A 17730-nucleotide genomic window follows, 5' to 3' on the forward strand; every position below is an offset into this window, starting at 1 on the left:
AAACAAAAAGGAAGGGGAAACAATTTTTTTAATTTACATTTGAAACATTACAAGTTTTAAATGTAGTTTATTTTTATATTTTTTTATTTGATTCTGCAGCAAGTAGAATTTTAATATCCAGTATCTGTGTGAACATAGGTTAAAAAGTAAGGGGTGTTCAATTTGGTCCAGGAAGGACATGATGAAACTTTGTAAAATTGGTGTGCCTGTATATTTACGGAAATCATCTGTTTTAATCCCCTCTAGCACACTCTGAGGTAAATAGCATTCTTCCATTTTGGGAAATGGGATCCAGTGAGCAAGTGGTGAAGCTGGGAATGAAACCCTAATCTGTATGCTTCTGATGCCTGTGGTAAGTCTACTTCATCTAAGTAATTCCCCTAATACCTTATACTGTTATCCTGAGACACACATTTCTCACTGTTTGAGTGTGATACCCTTGGCATAGAAAAGAGCCCAAAGTGAGTGAACCAGTGTGACTTACTCCCATTTACTGAATATATTCATATTATGGGCCTTTTGGGTGTTGTAGGCTAAAGTAAGAAATCTGGATTTTTTCCAAGTGCAAAGGGGAACTATTGAGGTCTTTTGGAAAGGCAGATGGTCTGATCTGATTTATGTTTTAAAAGAGGGGTTAATAAATTCTGTTAAGAATAATATTTTAGGCTTTGTAGACCATACTGTCTCTCTTGCTGATGTTCAGTTCCCCTGCTGTTTTGTAAAGACAGCCGTAAGCAATAGTTAAATAAATGACTGTGTTCTATTCAGACCATATTTACAAAACCAGGCAGCTGACTCAGGTTCTAAAAGGTCGCTTAGACCGTGGTTTGGAGGAAATAGGGTGAAAGGCTGGAAGCCTGAGACCAGTAAGAAAGCTGTGGTAATAATTTTGATAGAAGATAATGGTAGCTTATACCATGGTAGTAATAGGTGAGATAAGGAGAGAAAGATTGGTCTGGAATAAATTTTGGCAGGGAGAGCTGAGGGCTTGCTGAAGGATTGGATCTAAAAGCTGGAAAAAAAGGAAACAAGGACAGCCCTCAGTTTTGGTGCTCAGACAACCGGGTGATGCATGCCATTTCCTGAGATGATAAACACTAAGGCAAGAACAGGTCCTTTATTTCCAAAATCAACTCCAGATTTGCTTATAGCATCTCTGGTTGGGGTTTTGGTCATGTTTGTTTTGTCTAAAATGAAAAATCCAAACTTTTGGATTGATTTCATGGGAGCTCATCACATTATACTTTGATTCAGATGCTCTTAGGCAGGTGAACCCCGACACCCTACCTTCCCACCAGTTGGGAGGCACTGAAGTGAAGAGATTCCAATAATTAAGTATTAGGTGCCCCACGGCTGGTAGCAAATGGCTATATTTCAAACAGATGCTCAGAATATGTTAGAAAAATTGAACTGTTAAATATGCTTTTATGCCTTATTAGAGATCATGTGGCTCTGATTTATACACAGTGGATTTGGGGCTTATGTTATCTTTGACTTTCTTTGTTCAATACATTCAGGGTAAATGTAATTACATCACTTCAAAGTATAATAGAGGTAAACGATTTCCTTTACTTTTCAGTCTGCCTGATCTGTGTGTGTGTGTGTGTGTGTGTGTGTGCGTGTGCATGCTGAGCTGAGCTGACAAAAAATGCCTCTGGTGGTGTGCAGAAGTCCTTAGGGAAAACATGCATCTTGAGCTATGTGATCCCAAGCTAGGTATTGTGTCTGGGATATTTCTTCCTCATGTTTCAGAAAAACAAATTGGGACCAAGTATACATGTTTTAATATTTCATAATTCCTGGGCTATCAAGAACCAGATGACAAGGGGTAACTCTTTAGCACTATCCCCCTAGCTAATGACACCACTGAGATCTTTAGAAAGACTGGTATGGCTTCAGATACAATACGTCTTCATACTCAGACCATTCCTGTAGCAATGATGACTTTTGGAAGATTCTGGGTCTGGGAGGTAACTTAAAATATGATAGAGACCCCATGAGGAGGAGCCTCATAGAATTTGTTGGCTGCATGACACCCCATATTCCATAGGAATCAACAAATGAAAGATCTGGTCCATACTTGATGCAGAGAGAGAAGCATTCACAGGAGTTTCCTTGAGAATTTTCTCAGGTTTCTCGCGAGTGGCTGGCTCCTACACCATCATGGTAATTCACAAAACAAATGAACAGGAGGAAAGGTTTCTGGGCCAGCTTACGCATGGAACTTGTCCATTCTGTTTTGCTCTTTGTTATTGCAAATGGTCCATAACAGATTCCTCAACACCCCTTGCTGTACACTGTGAACTATGAAATGACTGCGATTTATATGCCAGAGTGTATGGAGAGACCTCTATCCTTTCCCTTCAACACTGAGTTCCCTGACTGACACCTTAACACATGATACCCTAAAGTTCCTTTTTACTAGGCCTGTAAATGACCATAAGTCTAGAAGTGTGTTTACTTGACAGATCTATTCTAATATGATTAACTAGAAATGAAAACAGCCAAGTACAGACTTTCTGTAGCAAAGTGGAAACTGGAGAATGAAAGCAGGTTACCAAGGGGGTTTGAGTTATGCAAACTTCATATAATTAATACCAGACTGCTGTATGATTATAGTGTTATTTTTCTCTTCACCAATAATGAAGTTTGGTGAGTTTCATTTTCATAATCATCAGGTATTTTAAAAACTGCCAGTCTAAAAAAAAAGCTCAACTGGCGATGACTCTAAAACCAATTTCCTGGCAATATTGTCAGCTCTCAGTTTATATGAGTAGGCTTAAAGTTTCTTGAATTTTGTGACTCAAAATTATTGAATTGTTCATTTAATGTCTTGTAGGCTTGGATTAGTTTTGAGCATATTTTGGGCTGGGCTACTCTGTTAATCCACATGCGCATGTCACTTTTATTTATTTATTTTTATTTTGGTATCATTAATCTACAATTACATGAAGAACATTATGTTTACTAGGCTCCCCCCTTCACCAAGTCCCCCCTATATACCCCTTCACAGTCACTGTCCATCAGCGTAGTAAGATGCTGTAAAATCACTACTTGTCTTCTCTGTGTTGCACAGCTCTCCACGTGCCACACTATACATGCCAATCGAATGCCCCCTTTCTTTTTCCCCACCCTTATCCCTCCCTTCTCACCCATCATCCCCAGTCCCTTTCCCTTTGGTAACTATTAGTCCATTCTTGGGTTCTGTGATTCTGCTGCTGTTCTGTTCTGTCAGTTTTTCTTTGTTCTTATACTCCACATATGAGTGAAATCATTTGGTACTTGTCTTTTTCTCCGCCTGGCTTATTTCACTGAGCATAATACCCTCTAGCTCCATCCATGTTGTTGCAAATGGTAAGATTTGTTTTTTTCTTATGGTTGAGTAATATTCCATTGTGTATATATACCACATCTTCTTTATCCATTCATCTACTGATGGACATTTAGGTTGCTTCCATATCTTGGCTATCGTAACTAGTGCAGCAATAAACATAGGGGTGCATCTGTCTTTTTCAAACTGGAGTGCTGCATTCTTAGGGTAAATTCCTAGAAGTGGAATTCGTGGGTCAAATGGTATTTCTATTTTGAGCATTTTGAGGAACCTCCATATTGCTTTCCACAATTGTTGAACTAATTTACATTCCCACCAGCAGTGTAGGAGGGTTCCCCTATCTCTACAACCTTGCCAAATTTGTTGTTGTTTGTCTTTTGGATGGTGGCGATCCTTACTGCTGTGAGGTGATATCTCCTTGTGGTTTTAATTTGCATTTCTCTAATGACAAGTGATGTGGAGCATCTTTTCATGTGTCTGTTGGTCATCTGAATTTCTTCTTTAGAGAACTGTCTATTCAGCTCCTCTGCCCATTTTTTAATTGGATTATTTGCTTTTTGTTTGTTGAGGTGTGTGAGCTCTTTATATATTTTGGATGTCAACCCTTTATTGGATCTGTCATTTATGAATATATTCTCCCATACTGTAGGATACCTTTTCTATTGATGGTGTCCGTTGCTGTACAGAGGCTTTTTAGCTTGATATAGTCCCACTTTTTCATTTTTGCTTCTGTTTCCCTTGCCCGGGGAGATATGTTCATGAAGAAGTCACTCATGTTTATGTCCATGAGATTTTTGCCTATGTTTTTTTCTAAGAGTTTTATGGTTTCATGATTTACATTCAGGTCTTTGATCCATTTTGAATTTACTTTTGTGTATGGGGTTAGACAGTGATCCAGTTTCATTCTCTTACATGTAGCTGTCCAGTTTTGCCAGCACCATCTGTTGAAGAGAATGTCATTTCCCCATTGTATATCCACAGCTCCTTTATTGTATATTAATTGGCCATATATGTTTGGGTTAATGTTTGGAGTCTCTATTCTGTTACACTGGTCTTTGGCTCTGTTCTTGTGCCAGTACCAAATTGTCTTGATTACTGTGGCTTTGTAGTAGAGCTTGAAGTTGGGGAGCGAGATCCCCCCCCCACTTTATTCTTCCTTCTCAGGATTGCTTTGGCTATTCAGGGTCTTTGGTGTTTCCATATGAATTTTTGAATTATTTGTTCCAGTTCATTGAAGAATGCTGTTGGTAATTTGATAGGGATTGCATCGAATCTGTATATTGCTTTGGGCAGGATGGCCCTTTTGATGATATTAATTCTTCCTAGCCATGAGCATGGGATGAGTCTCCATTTGTTAGTGGCCTCTTTAATTTCTCTCAAGAGTGTCTTACAGTTTTCAGGGTATAGGTCTTTCACTTCCTTGGTTAGGTTTATTCCTAGGTATTTTATACTTTTTGATGCTATTGTGAATGGAATTGTTTTCCTGATTTCTCTTTCTATTAGTTCATTGTTAGTGTATAGGAAAGCCACAGATTTCTGTGTGTTAATTTCGTATCCTGCAACTTTGCTGAATTCCAATATCAGTTCAAGTAGTTTTGGAGTGGAGTCCTTAGGGTTTTTTATGTATAATATCATGTCATCTGCAAATAGTGACAGTTTGACTTCTTCTTGACGAATCTGGATTCCTTGTATTTCTTTGTTTTGTCTAATTGCCGTGGCTAGGGCCTCCAGTACTATGTTGAATAACAGTGGGGAGAGTCGGCATCCCTGTCTTGTTCCCGATTGTAGGGGAAAAGCTTTCAGCTTCTCGCAGTTCAGTATGATGTTGGCTGTGGGTTTATCATATATGGTCTTCATTATGTTGAAGTACTTGCCCTCTATACCCATTTTGTTGAGAGTTTTTATCATGAATGGATGTTGAATTTTGTCGAATGCTTTTTCAGCATCTATGGAGATGATCATGTGGTTTCTGTCCTTCTTTTTGTTGATGTGGTGGATGATGTTGATGGATTTTCGAATGTTGTACCATCCTTGCATCCCTGGGATGAATCTCACTTGGTCATGGTGTATAATCCTTTTGATGTATTTTTGAATTCGGTTTGCTAATATTTTGTTGAGTATTTTTGCATCTATGTTCATCAGGGATATTGGTCTGTAGTTTTCTTTTTTGGTGTGGTCTCTGCCTGGTTTTGGTATTAGGGTGATGTTGGCTTCATAGAATGGGTTTGGGAGTATTCCCTCCTCTTCTATTTTTTGGAAAACTTTAGGGAGAATGGGTATTATGTCTTCTCTGTGTGTCTGATGAAATTCCGAGGTAAATCCATCTGGCCCGGGGATTTTGTTCTTGGGTAGTTCTTGATTACTGCTTCAATTTAGTTGCTGGTAATTGGTCTATTTAGATTTTCTGTTTCTTTCTGGATCAGTCTTGGAAGGTTGTATTTTTCTAGGATGTTGTCCATTACTCCTAGGTTTCCCAGCTTGTTAGCATATAGGTTTTCATAGTACTCTCTAATAATTCTTTGTATTTCTGTGGGGTCCATCGTGATTTTTCCTTTCTTGTTTCTGATTCTGTTGATGTGTGTTGACTCTCTTTTTCTCTTAATAAGTCTGGCTAGAGGCTTATCTATTTTGTTTATTTTCTCGAAGAACCAGCTCTTGGTTTCATTGATTTTTTTATTGTTTTATTCTTCTCAATTTTATTTATTTCTTCTCTGATCTTTATTATGTCCCTCTGTCTGCTGACCTTAGGCCTCATTTGTTCTTCTTTTTCCAATTTTGATAATTGTGACATTAGACTATTCATTTGGGATTGTTCTTCCTTCTTTAAATATGCCTGGATTGCTATATACTTTCCTCTTAAGATTACATTTGCTGTGTCCCACAGAAGTTGGTGCTTTGTGTTGTTGTCATTTGTTTCCATATATTGCTGGATCTCCATTTTAATTTGGTCATTGATCCATTGATTATTTAGGAGCATGTTGTTAAGCCCCCATGTGTTTGTGAGCCTTCTTGCTTTCTTTGTGCAATTTATTTTTATTTTTATACCTTTGTTGTCTGAAAAGTTGGTTGGTAGGATTTCAATCTTTTGGAATTTACTGAGGTTCTTTTTGTGGCCTAGTATGTGGTCTATTCTGGAGAATGTTCCGTGTGCACTTGAGAAGACTGTGTATCCTGTTGCTTTTGGATGTAGAGTTCTGTAGATGTCTATTTGGTCCATCTGCCCTAGTGTGTTGTTCAGTGCCTCTGTGTCCTTATTTATTTTCTGTCTGGTGGATCTGTCCTTTGGAGTGAGCGGTGTGTTAAAGTCTCCCAAAATGAATGCATTACATTCTATTTCCTCCTTTAATTCTGTTAGTATTTGTTTCACATATATTAGTGCTCCTGTATTGGGTACATATATGTTTATAATGGTCATATCCTCTTGTTGGACTGAGCCCTTTATCATTATATAGTGTCCTTCATTATCTCTTGTTACTTTCTTAGTTTTGAAGTCTATTTTGTCTGATAGTAGTATTGCAACACCTGCTTTTTTCACTCTGTTGTTTTCATGAAATATCTTTTTTCCATCCCTTGACTTTAAGTCTGTGCATGTCTTTGGGTTTGAGGTGAGTCTCTTGTAAGCAGCATATAGATGGGTCTTGCTTTTTTATTCATTCTATTACTCTGTGTCTTTTGATTGGTGCATTCAGTCCATTTACATTTAGGGTGATTATTGAAAGATACGTACTTTTTGCAATTACAGGCTTTAGATTCGTGGTTACCAAAGGTTCAAGGTTAGTTTCTTTACTACCTTACTGTCTAACTTAACTTGCTTATTGAGCTATTATAAACACAGTCTGATGATTGTTTCTCTCCCTTCTTATTCCTCCTCCTACATTCTTCATATGTTGGGTGTTTTGTTCTGTGCTCTTTTTAGGAGTGCTCCTATATAGAGAAGTCTGTCTAAAATACCCTGTAGAGGTGGGTTGTGGGAGGCAAATCCCCTCAACTTTTGCTTGTCTGGGAATTATTTAATCTCTCCTTCATATTTAAATGATAATTGTGCTGGATATAGTATCCTTGGTTCATGGCCCTTCTGTTTCATTGCATTGAATATATCATGCCTTTCTCTTCTGGCCTGTAAGGTTTCTGTTGAGAAGTCTGATGATAGCCTGATGGGTTTTCCTTTGTAGGTGTCCTTTTTTCTCTCTCTGGCTGCCTTTAATACTGTCCTTGTTCTTTGCCATTTTAATTATTATGTGTCCTGGTGTTGTTCTGTTTGGGTCCCTTCTCTTGGGAGTTCTTTGTGCCTCTGTAGTCTGAACAACTATTTCCTCCCCCAGTTTGGGGAAGTTCTCAGCAGTTATTTCTTCAGAGACACTTTCTATCCCTTTTTCTCTCTCTTCTTCTTCTGGGACCCCTGTAGTGCAGATATTGTTCCTTTTGGATTGGTCACACAGTTCTCTTAATATTGTTTCATTCCTGGAGATCCTTTTATCTCTCTCTGCATCAGCTTCTATGCGTTCCTGTTCTCTGGTTTCTATTCCATCAATGGCCTCTTGCATCTTATCCATTCTGCTTATAAATCCTTCTAGAGATTGTTTCACTTCTGTAATCTCCCTCTGGACGTCATCCCTTAGCTCTTGTATATTTCTCTGTTGCTCCGTCAGCATGTTTATGATTTTTATTTTGAATTCTTTTTCAGGAAGACTGGTTCAGTCTATCTCCTTCTCAGAGGTTGTGATTTTGGTCTGTATCAAATTTTTCTGCCTTTTCATGGCAATAGATAAAGTTTGCATAGCTGGCCCCAGTGATGGCTGGGAGAACATCCCTTCTTGTTGGTTTGTGGCCTTCCTCTCCTGGAGAACAGCGACCTCTAGTGGCTTGTGCTGGGCAGCTACATGCAGACGGGGCTTCTGATTCTTGCCTGGCCACTGTGGAGTTTATCTCCGCTGTTGCTGTGGGTGTGGCCTGTCTCAGGCTTCTGCTCCCATATGGTGGAGCAGTGTCGGAGGGGAAACGGCTGGGAGGCTGTTTATCTCTGTGAGGGGCCTCTGAGCTGCCCTGCTGCCCAGGGGGTTAGAGTGCCTAGAGTTCCCTGGGATTCCCAGCTGCTGGGCTAAGTATCCCTGGATGCTTCTGTCTAGCTGTGGGGTCCCTGTCCCTTTAAGACTTTCAAAAAGCACTTGCTTTTCTTTTCCCTGGGGCACTGGCTGTGGGGACCCGCTCACAGGTCTTACTGACCTGTTTCCCTAGTTTCCAGCACCCCATGCATGCACTGTGTCTGTGCTCTGGTGTGGATGGCTATGGCTGGGTGATTAGCAGTCCTGGGCTCCCTCTCCCTCCCTGCTCTGACTCCTCTCCTCCGGCCTGGAGCTGGGTTGAGGGGTGCTTGGGTCCCGCGGGGCCGTGGCTTGTATCTTACCCCTTTCGCGAGGTGCTGGGTTCTCACAGGTGTGGATGTAGTCTGGCTATTGTCCTGTGTCTTCTGGTCTCTCTTTTAGGAAGAATTGTATTTATTGTATTTTCAAAAATGTATGTGATTTTGGGAGGAGATTTCCGCTGCTCTACTCATGCTGCCATCTTGGCTCCCTCTCACCGTATGTCACTTTTTAACTTGATGATTTCCCTGGGATTTAGCTCCTAATTTTCTTTGTTATTTCAGTACATTTAGCATTTTTGTTGTGGCAAGAACACTTAACATGAGATCTACCCTATAACAAATTCTTCAGCATACAAGACAGTGTTGTTCGCTATAGGAACAGTGTTTTACAGCAGATCTCTACAACTTATTTGTCTTGTTAAATGGAAACTTTATGCCCATTGATGCAGGGTTTTTACCTGGTTGAGCCAACTTCACTTTCCATGTGACTTTTTTTTTTAAACTTGGTGAAGGTTTGTTGGTAGTAGAGGTTCCCAGTTTACCCTCTGGCAAGATGTGAATCAAGCTCTCAGCAGCCTTTCAGTGAGTTTCCTAACTGAGCTGGCAATCTGCATGATTGCATGTATGTATGTTTGACTGTTGATTTTGAATAAGTAATACATTCACACGATCCTTAAAAATTATAAAAGTCATACAGCAAAAAGATTTTCTTTCACCTCTGTCCCCCTTCCAACCCCCACTTTTTTTACCCCCAAATGTAATACATTCTTTATTGTCCTTCCAGAGATGTTTTTGTGCATATATAAGCAGATAAGATAACTAATTCTCCTTTATGGTCCTTAAAATATTTCTAAAGCCCAAGTTCATTTTGTAGGGTTCTTTCAAGTTAATTTTATGTTTCTTTATGTTATCTTCCACAATAGTTCTCTCTGTCAATTTGTCAAAGCTATGGGGACTATACTATGTTTTGGGTATTGTACTAAATAATGGGTGAGTTGTATAGGCACCTGCCCTCTAGGAATTCATCAATAGTAATGGTCAGTGCTGCATTATAAATAAGAACCAAACACACAAGGAAGCCAGAGTCACATCCCAGCAACTCTGCCATTTGCATTGAGTTCTAAAGGCTGTATAGGAAATTTCAGTGGAGAAGAATTTTATGGGTATTTAAGGGACAGGTAAGAAGATCTATGACAATGATAAGCAGTATAACTTAACTGTGAAGGGGGATGGAGGCAGAAGAAGATGAACCTAAAAAATGGTGCCAGGTAAGATGTGGGCCTCAAATACTGTCCCACATAATTTGGAATTTTCCTGAATGCTGCAGGGAATTATCACAGGATTTCAAGTGATGATGTCATAAAACGAGACTTAAGTTTTAGGCCCATAATACTAACACTTTGTGAAGATCACTGGATACTTTTTAGATCTTTGTTGCCAGAGCAGAAGAGAGGAAAGCCAAGTAGCTGAATCAGGGCAATAACAATGGATACAAAAGATACAATCCAAAAGACAATTTCATGGAACAAGTATCAGTAAGTCTGGGTGACACTGAGAGTGCATGTACATTAAAAAGAAGTTAACATCGAGAGTGGGTCCCCTAAAAGACACTTGAGTTTTTTAAGTTTCCTTCTCCTTATCCACTACTGAGTGGATGATTTTCAATTCTATTGTCAAGACTTACTTTTAAATTCCTGGTGCCATTTAGCCATTATTTTTCTTTCAGAGATCCATTTGAGAGATCACATCCATAGTTTCTCAGAATATTGTAACCACACTATTCTAAGTCAGGGACACAAAGCAATCCCAATAAAAATGCCAAGTAACTATTTTATGGAGTTAAATGAGTTGCTACCCAAGTTCACGTGGAAAAACAAGTATGTACAAATAGGAAGGAAAACACTGACAGAACAATAACGAGGGAGGAGTAAGCACTACTACACATGGACATACACTCTAACTCCTCCATAATTAAGAGAGTGCATTATTAGCACACGAATAGATACATAGACTAATGCATTGAAAGAAAACTCCAGAATTAGAGCCAAATATACAAGGCAACTTTAGGGTATGACAAAAGTGGTATCCTCAATCAATAGCATAATGAGACATCTTTCAGGAAATGGTGCTGGAACAAGTGGGTGGCTCTTTGCAAAACAAAGTCTTATCTCATGCTATACAAGAATAAACTGCAAATAGATAAGGAATCTAAATATAAAAACTGAAACTATTTAAGTATTGTAAGGTGAATTCCTCTTTAACCTTTATAGAGGAAAATACTTTTTTTCAAATTGGAACATTTTGACATATAAAAATCGTGTAAACCTAAGGTTTACAACATGTTAATTTGACACATTTCTATACTGTATTTGCCATTGCAGGAGTAACCAGAACCTCTGTCATGTCACATAATAAGCATTTCTTTCTATTGGCTGGAATAATTAAGATCTAGACGCTTAGCAAGTTTGTTTATAATATAATGTTGTTCATTTTCATTATACTGTGCATTTGAACTCTAAGATTTATTTACTATTCTCTGTGAGTTGTATTCTTAATATTTGTCCCCCCACCATCTTCTGGTTTTTACACAACTACCACTTACTCTGTTTTTACAAGTTTGCATTTTTTAGACTCCATATGTAAGTGATACACAGCATGTGTCTTTCTCTGTCTCACTGATCTCATTTAGCAAAATGTCCTCAAGTTCCATCCATATTGTAGCATCCCTGTAACAAAGATGTCCTTCCTTCTCATAACTAAATAACATCTCATCATATGGATACACTACATGTTCTTTACTCATTCATCTGTTGATCATATATAGGTTTTTCCCATGTTTTGGCTATTGTGAAACATGCTGTAGTAAACATGGGAGTACATATATCTCTTCGTTATCCTCTTTTCATTTCCTTTGGATATATACCCAGAACTGAAATTGCTATTTCATATGGCGCCTCTATTTTTAATGTTTTGAGGAACCTCCAAAACCTCCAATACTGTTTTCCATAGTGGCCGAACCAATTTAGAGTCTCACCAATGGTGTACAGTTGTCCCCTTTCCTCCACATCCTTGCCAACACTTATCTTCATGATGATAGCCATTCTGACAAGTTGATGTGATCTCTTACAGTGGTTTTGATTTGCATTTCCCTCAGGATTAGTGATGCTGAACATCCTTTCATGTACTTGTTGGCTATTTGGATGTCTTCTTGGGAAAAATATCTATTCAGATCCTCTGCCCAGTTTTTCATTGCATTGCTAGCTTTTTTGCTATTGAGTTGTATGAGTTATTTATATGTTTTGGATATTAACCCCTTATCCAATATATGGTTTGCAAAAATTTCCCATTCCATTGATACATTTTGTGATTTTCGTTTGCTATGCTATTTATTCAACTTTCAGAGGCAGTAAAAGAAAGGATGGATAATATGAGAACATAAAAAAGACTAGCTTCACAGAAAATAAAGTAAAAAGACAACTGAGAAATTGGAAAGAAACACTCGTGGTGCATGGCACAGAGTGATATCGCTAATACATAAAGAACTCAAAAAACTTAGAGGCAAAAGACTAAAAAGCCAAATAGGAAAGTCTGAAAAACACATAAACAATAAAAAAGAGATTAAAATGGCCCTCAAACAATGAAAAATTTCAAATTCACTCATAATTACATAAATTCAAATTAAAACAACATTGGATATTATTTCTCACATACCAGACGTGAGAAAATATGACAACACGTTCTGTTGGTGAGATTGTGGGAAAACAGGCCTTTCCCTCGTATTGCTGGTGAGAATGTAGGTTGGTATATTCTTTCTGGAGGGAAAATTGGTAATACCCATCTGCATGTCCATTTACCTTTCAACCCTGAAATCCTAAGCATAGCAATTTACTCTGAAGATACATCAATGGTATAGAAATACACAGGGCCAGGGTTGTTCAGTGCAGTGCCGTTTGTGATTGCACACTATTAGGAACAATCTGAGTGTTCATACATAGAGTCGTGGAATCAGCTGTGGCACATCTGCACAGTGAAGTGCTGTGCCGCTGTAAGCAAAAGTGAGGAAGACCTCCGTGACCTCATATGGAGGGATTTCTAGGCACAGTATTCATCGGAAAAAGTAAAGCTTATAAACAACAAAAGTATACATTTATATATGTTACTCTCATGTATGAAAAAAAGAAATATGAGAAAACACACATGCATTTGCTCATTTGAGCAAAAGAAATATAGGAAGGGTAAATCACATGCTAAGGAGATGGGCTCCACACAGGGAGTGGGTGGGAAAGGGGGAGGAATGGGAACGGTGTGCACCAAGGATGAGGAGGGAATGACACTTTTGCGAATATGCTTTTTAATTAAAGTTTTTAAATTATTGTGGTAAAATACATATAAATACAATGTTAACCAACTTAACCCTTTTTAAGTGTACTGTTCCCTTGTATATACATTTATTCTTGTACAATCAGTCTCCAGAACCTTTCATCTTGCAAAGCTGAGATTCTATACCTATTAAACTGTACCTCCCCATTCCCTCTCCCCCTGAGCCCTGGGAACCACCATTCTATTTTTTACCTGTATGGATTTAACTGTTCTAGCTAACTCAGAGAAATGGAATCAAATTGTATTTGTCATTCTGTGACTTACTTATTTCACTTTGCATGATGTTCTCAAGATGCATCTGTGTTGTCACATGTGACAGGACTTTCTTCTTTCGTAAAGGCTGACTATCCCATTGTATAAATTTACCACATTAAAAAACAATTTTTTGATGGACACTAGAGTTGCTTCTAACTTTCGGCTATTGTGAATAATTCTCATTGAGGGTTGGGTTTCAATATATATATATATATATTTGGTATATATATCCAGAAGTGAAATTGCTGGATCATATAGTAATTATATTTTAGGTTTTATTGAGGAACTGCCATACTGTTTTCCATAGTGGCTGCACCATTTTACATTCCTACCAACAGTGCACACAAATTCCAGTTCTCTACATCCTTACGAACACTTCTGAGAGAATCCATCTTAATAGGTGTGAGGTGCTGTCTTGTTGTATTTTTGATTTGTATTTACCTTATGATTTTTGACATTAAGAATTTTTCATGTGCTTATTGGCCATTTATGTATCTTCTTAGAGAAAATTTATTCAAGTCATTTGCCCATTTTTTCTGAGTATATATTTTTACATAGCTTTTGATCTTAGAATTATAGTGATGTTTCATATACACTCCCTCTTTCCCCCAAATGAACAGTTACAGCCAACCAATATGTAAGAAGAACCCCAAATGGAATATACCACTAGCATATGAGCCAATTTGTATTACAAATAAATAGCAGGCATGGGATGGAAATAAAAAGAACTAGAACAACTAAGTTAAAAAATATCTTGCTTGATACTGTAAAGCTAAAGATAAAAAGGACCATCATAAATGCTACAACCTAGTTAGTAAATTGTTTATTACAGAGGTATTCGTTGGCGATTCTGAAACTATGTATATTAGAATTGGATTCTGAAGTGTCATTATCAATTCATGGTTTTGATTGAAGTTAAAGACAGACACAGAAATGTAGATGTCTGTTAATGTGTTGGTTAGTTTACATACATGAATTTCCCACCTTTGCCCTTTGAGATGCAGTAGCATTCCAGCAGCAGTGAACACACCTAGAGTCCAGATCATGGTTTTTAAATGTCATTCTTTACATAAAAAGAGCCAGGGCTCCTTGGAGAAATAGTTTACTCTGCAGGGTTGAGGTAGAGAAAATTCAAGACAGGCCTGTAACATTATGTGATGACAGAAAGTAAGGAAATGCTCAACAGTAGATGGGGTTTGTGAAAAGAACACAGGAACAAGCTAAAGGCTTGCCCACTGGCCAAAGCGGGAACAGTTTGAGTGGGAGGTGATAATACTGAACCATAACCTATGTATAAAATAAAACATTGATGAGCCCATATGTTTGAGTAAGTAATTGATTAAATACATAAATGGAGGAGAAGAGATAGTTTTTCCTTTACAGTAGAATTCCAGTCATGTAAAAGAAAAAGAAATGGAAGATCACCATTGTACAAATATTAAAAATTCTTACAGACAATATGACAACCGGATAGGTGTGAAAAGTAGTGGGGGAAAGTGTGAGGAGAAAAGATTTCCATAGCCTTAAAGTATCTCCCCAAGATACTTGCTTACTACAAAGTATAAAAGGGAAGTGTATATATATATATACATACACAGTAGACAAGCCAGTGGGACACCAACTTAACCATGTGATTAAGGTAAACACCTGATTGAAACAAGACGTAAAAGCATCTTAAATCCCTTAATGTATGCACCGAGGAGGACACAGCAACACTCTGGCATGTGCTATCCAGAAATTCAATCCTAAGAAAACATCAGTCAAACTCAAACTGAGAGACATCTTCCACAGCATCAAAATTATGAAAAACAAGGAAAGACTCAGAAACTGTTGCAGACTGTGGAAGCCTAAAGAGAAACAGAAACTAAGTGTCCTGAAGGATCCTGATAGCAGTCTGGTACAGAAAAATGACATTATTGGAAAACCTGGTGCAATTCAAATAAGATCTTCTGAGTTGATAACAGTGTATCAGTATTAATACTTTGGGCCTGACAATTGTACTATGTTATGTAAGTTGTTAACGTGAAAGCAAACCAGATGCAGGAGTGAGGAATAGTCTGTAATAATTTGCAATTTTCCTGCAAGTCTAAAATATTTCAAAATAAGAAGTTAGAGCAAATGGTGCATGTCGGAGGTCCGAGTTCCATTTAGTTTTTTTGTTAACCAAGCCCACTAGGATTACCACGTTGCCAAAATGTCTGAAGGCCATGGAACAACCAGTCAATTGTTCTACACAGTCTCTTCTGAGATAAATCTACAGACAAATTATAGGTGCAACATCCACATTCCTGTGTATTTAAGTAGAGTCTTTAAGCATCCAAAAGTTCAGGAAATTAGTAAGATCTTTACCAAAAGCCAAAAAAAAAGAAAAAATGGAGTCAAAATTATTTCAGAGAGGATTATAAAATCATGTAGTTCTTTGAAACTTCCTCAGGGGATGTCACTCTGAAGAGCATTCCTTCCTGTAGTTCAAAGAATTCTGAAGTAAGGCCATCTGGATTAGAAATGTGTTATGGGTGAAGGAGATGAGAAAGACAACTGAAGAGATTAGCTTTCTTATTTAGCTAGAAGCTTATTAATTCCATTTATTGCCTGTAAAGTTCACCCAAAGAGCAAGCCAGTTGTATAAACCTTTGTTTTCTTCTTGAGAACAGCTTTGGGTTGTCTGTATAGAGGGCAATTAAGCAGAAACATTGAACTGATGTCTGTGACAGCAAGATACCCAGCAATGTATGATTTGGTAGCCCAAGTTTTGAATCCCAGATCTGCTTGTGAGAGAACACATGATCTTAGGCAAATCTATTAATAACCTCTTTGAATACTAATTTATATGCTATTAAATAAAGGGATTGAAAAGTTTTTTATTTGAATGGATATGTAATTGACATATAGCATTGTATAAGTTTAGGATATGCAACATATTGACTTGATACATTTAGGTATTGCAATGTGATTATCACCATATCACATCACATAATTACTCCTTTTTTTTGTGTGTGGTGAGAACAATTAAGATCTAGCCTCTTAGCAACTTTGAAGTATATAATACAGTATTGCTGGCTGTAATCATTGTGCTGTGTATCAGATCTCCAGGGCTTATTTATGTACTAGTTGTAGTTTGGGGCCCTTATACAACCTCTCTCCAATTCTCCTACCCCTGAGTCCCAGGCAACCTCCATTCTTCTCTGTTTTGTTGAGTTCAGCTTCATCTCTGTCTTTCCCACCATCTGATGTAGCCCTTTTATTGCTTGTTGTGAAAAAGCTTTTCAGTTAGTTTTCAGGTCTTTTTCAGAGAGAATTTTTCCCTATGTAGCTGTAGCACATTCCTGGGTGAAGGCGAGTTCAGGACCTTCATATGGTCACCTTTCAGTAGTTCTCATAAGGCAGGTGTGGTAGTGATAGACTCGGCTTTTGTCTTGGAACATCTTTTTCTCTCCATTAGTTCTTTAGTTCTTTGGAAATTTTAAAATGGCCAATTTGAAGTCTTTATCCAGTAAGTCCCAATCTGGGCTGTCTTTTCCCCCTGTGTAGAGGCTATGCTGTCCTGTTGTTACTTTGCATGTCTTGTAAATTTTATTGAAAACTGGATTTAAAATTATATAATGCGGCACCTCTGGAAATAAGATTCCTTTCCTCCCTAGGGTTTTTGCTGTTCATTGTTCTTGATGTTTAGTGAATTCCCTGAAATAATTAAGAGTTTGTGTTCTTTGTCACACGTGGCCACTGAAGCCTCTGCTTGGTTAACATAATGATCAGCTAATAATTGGACAGAGAGAGGGGAAGATTAGGCCCTCTCAAGCTTTTCTTGGGCATGTGCACAACACTGCACATTCATGTAGCCTTTTAGGTTCCCAGGGATATAGTAGAGTCTTTGAAAGCCTCTGATGAACATCCATTCCCAAGCTTTTTCTTTCAAAGTCTTTGGTCAGTTCCTTGTTTTTCCCCAGCTACTATTACCAAACTAGGAAGATGCAGTGTGAAATAATGGCCACTGATGTTTTTTTTTTTTTTTAATACAAACACCTTAGAGAAAAGGCTGTTTGCACTTACTAAGCTCTGAGTTAGGTCAAATAAAGACAAACCCTTTAAGTGAGGGATTTCGAAGGAGTTGTTACATAGATCAAATAATGACAGTTTTCTGGGAATGAGGCTTTTAAGGAAGCTTCAGACTTATTTTTTTTATCTCCTCTAGTGGCTATTAGGCTACGGGTTTTCATATTTACCATAATTGCGAGGCTGTTGGTTTTCATTGCTACAGTAAGAGTGATGTAGAGACGGCTGTGGGGTAGTGTGAATTAAGACACCTCAAAGATCACATTTGTAAAAATAGAGATTCAGCTACTTTATTGGAATAAATTTAGTTTGGATGCTTATAAGCCTTTGGTTAATGTATAGAGTTCTG

The 17730-nt window shown here is 38.0% G+C and overlaps 1 long non-coding RNA gene across 1 annotated transcript in view; it reads left to right on the forward strand.

Annotated features, from left to right (window-relative positions):
• The window catches only part of LOC108397543 (uncharacterized), a 342658-nt gene that overhangs the window by 191360 nt on the left and 133568 nt on the right, over positions 1-17730 (forward strand). The window contains exon 6 of the long non-coding RNA XR_012128981.1: positions 247-352. This is a non-coding gene — a long non-coding RNA (uncharacterized lncRNA). The remainder of the gene's footprint in view (positions 1-246; positions 353-17730) is intronic.

The sequence above is a fragment of the Manis javanica genome, chromosome 3, assembly GCF_040802235.1.
Source record: "Manis javanica isolate MJ-LG chromosome 3, MJ_LKY, whole genome shotgun sequence".
NCBI lineage: Eukaryota > Metazoa > Chordata > Mammalia > Pholidota > Manidae > Manis > Manis javanica.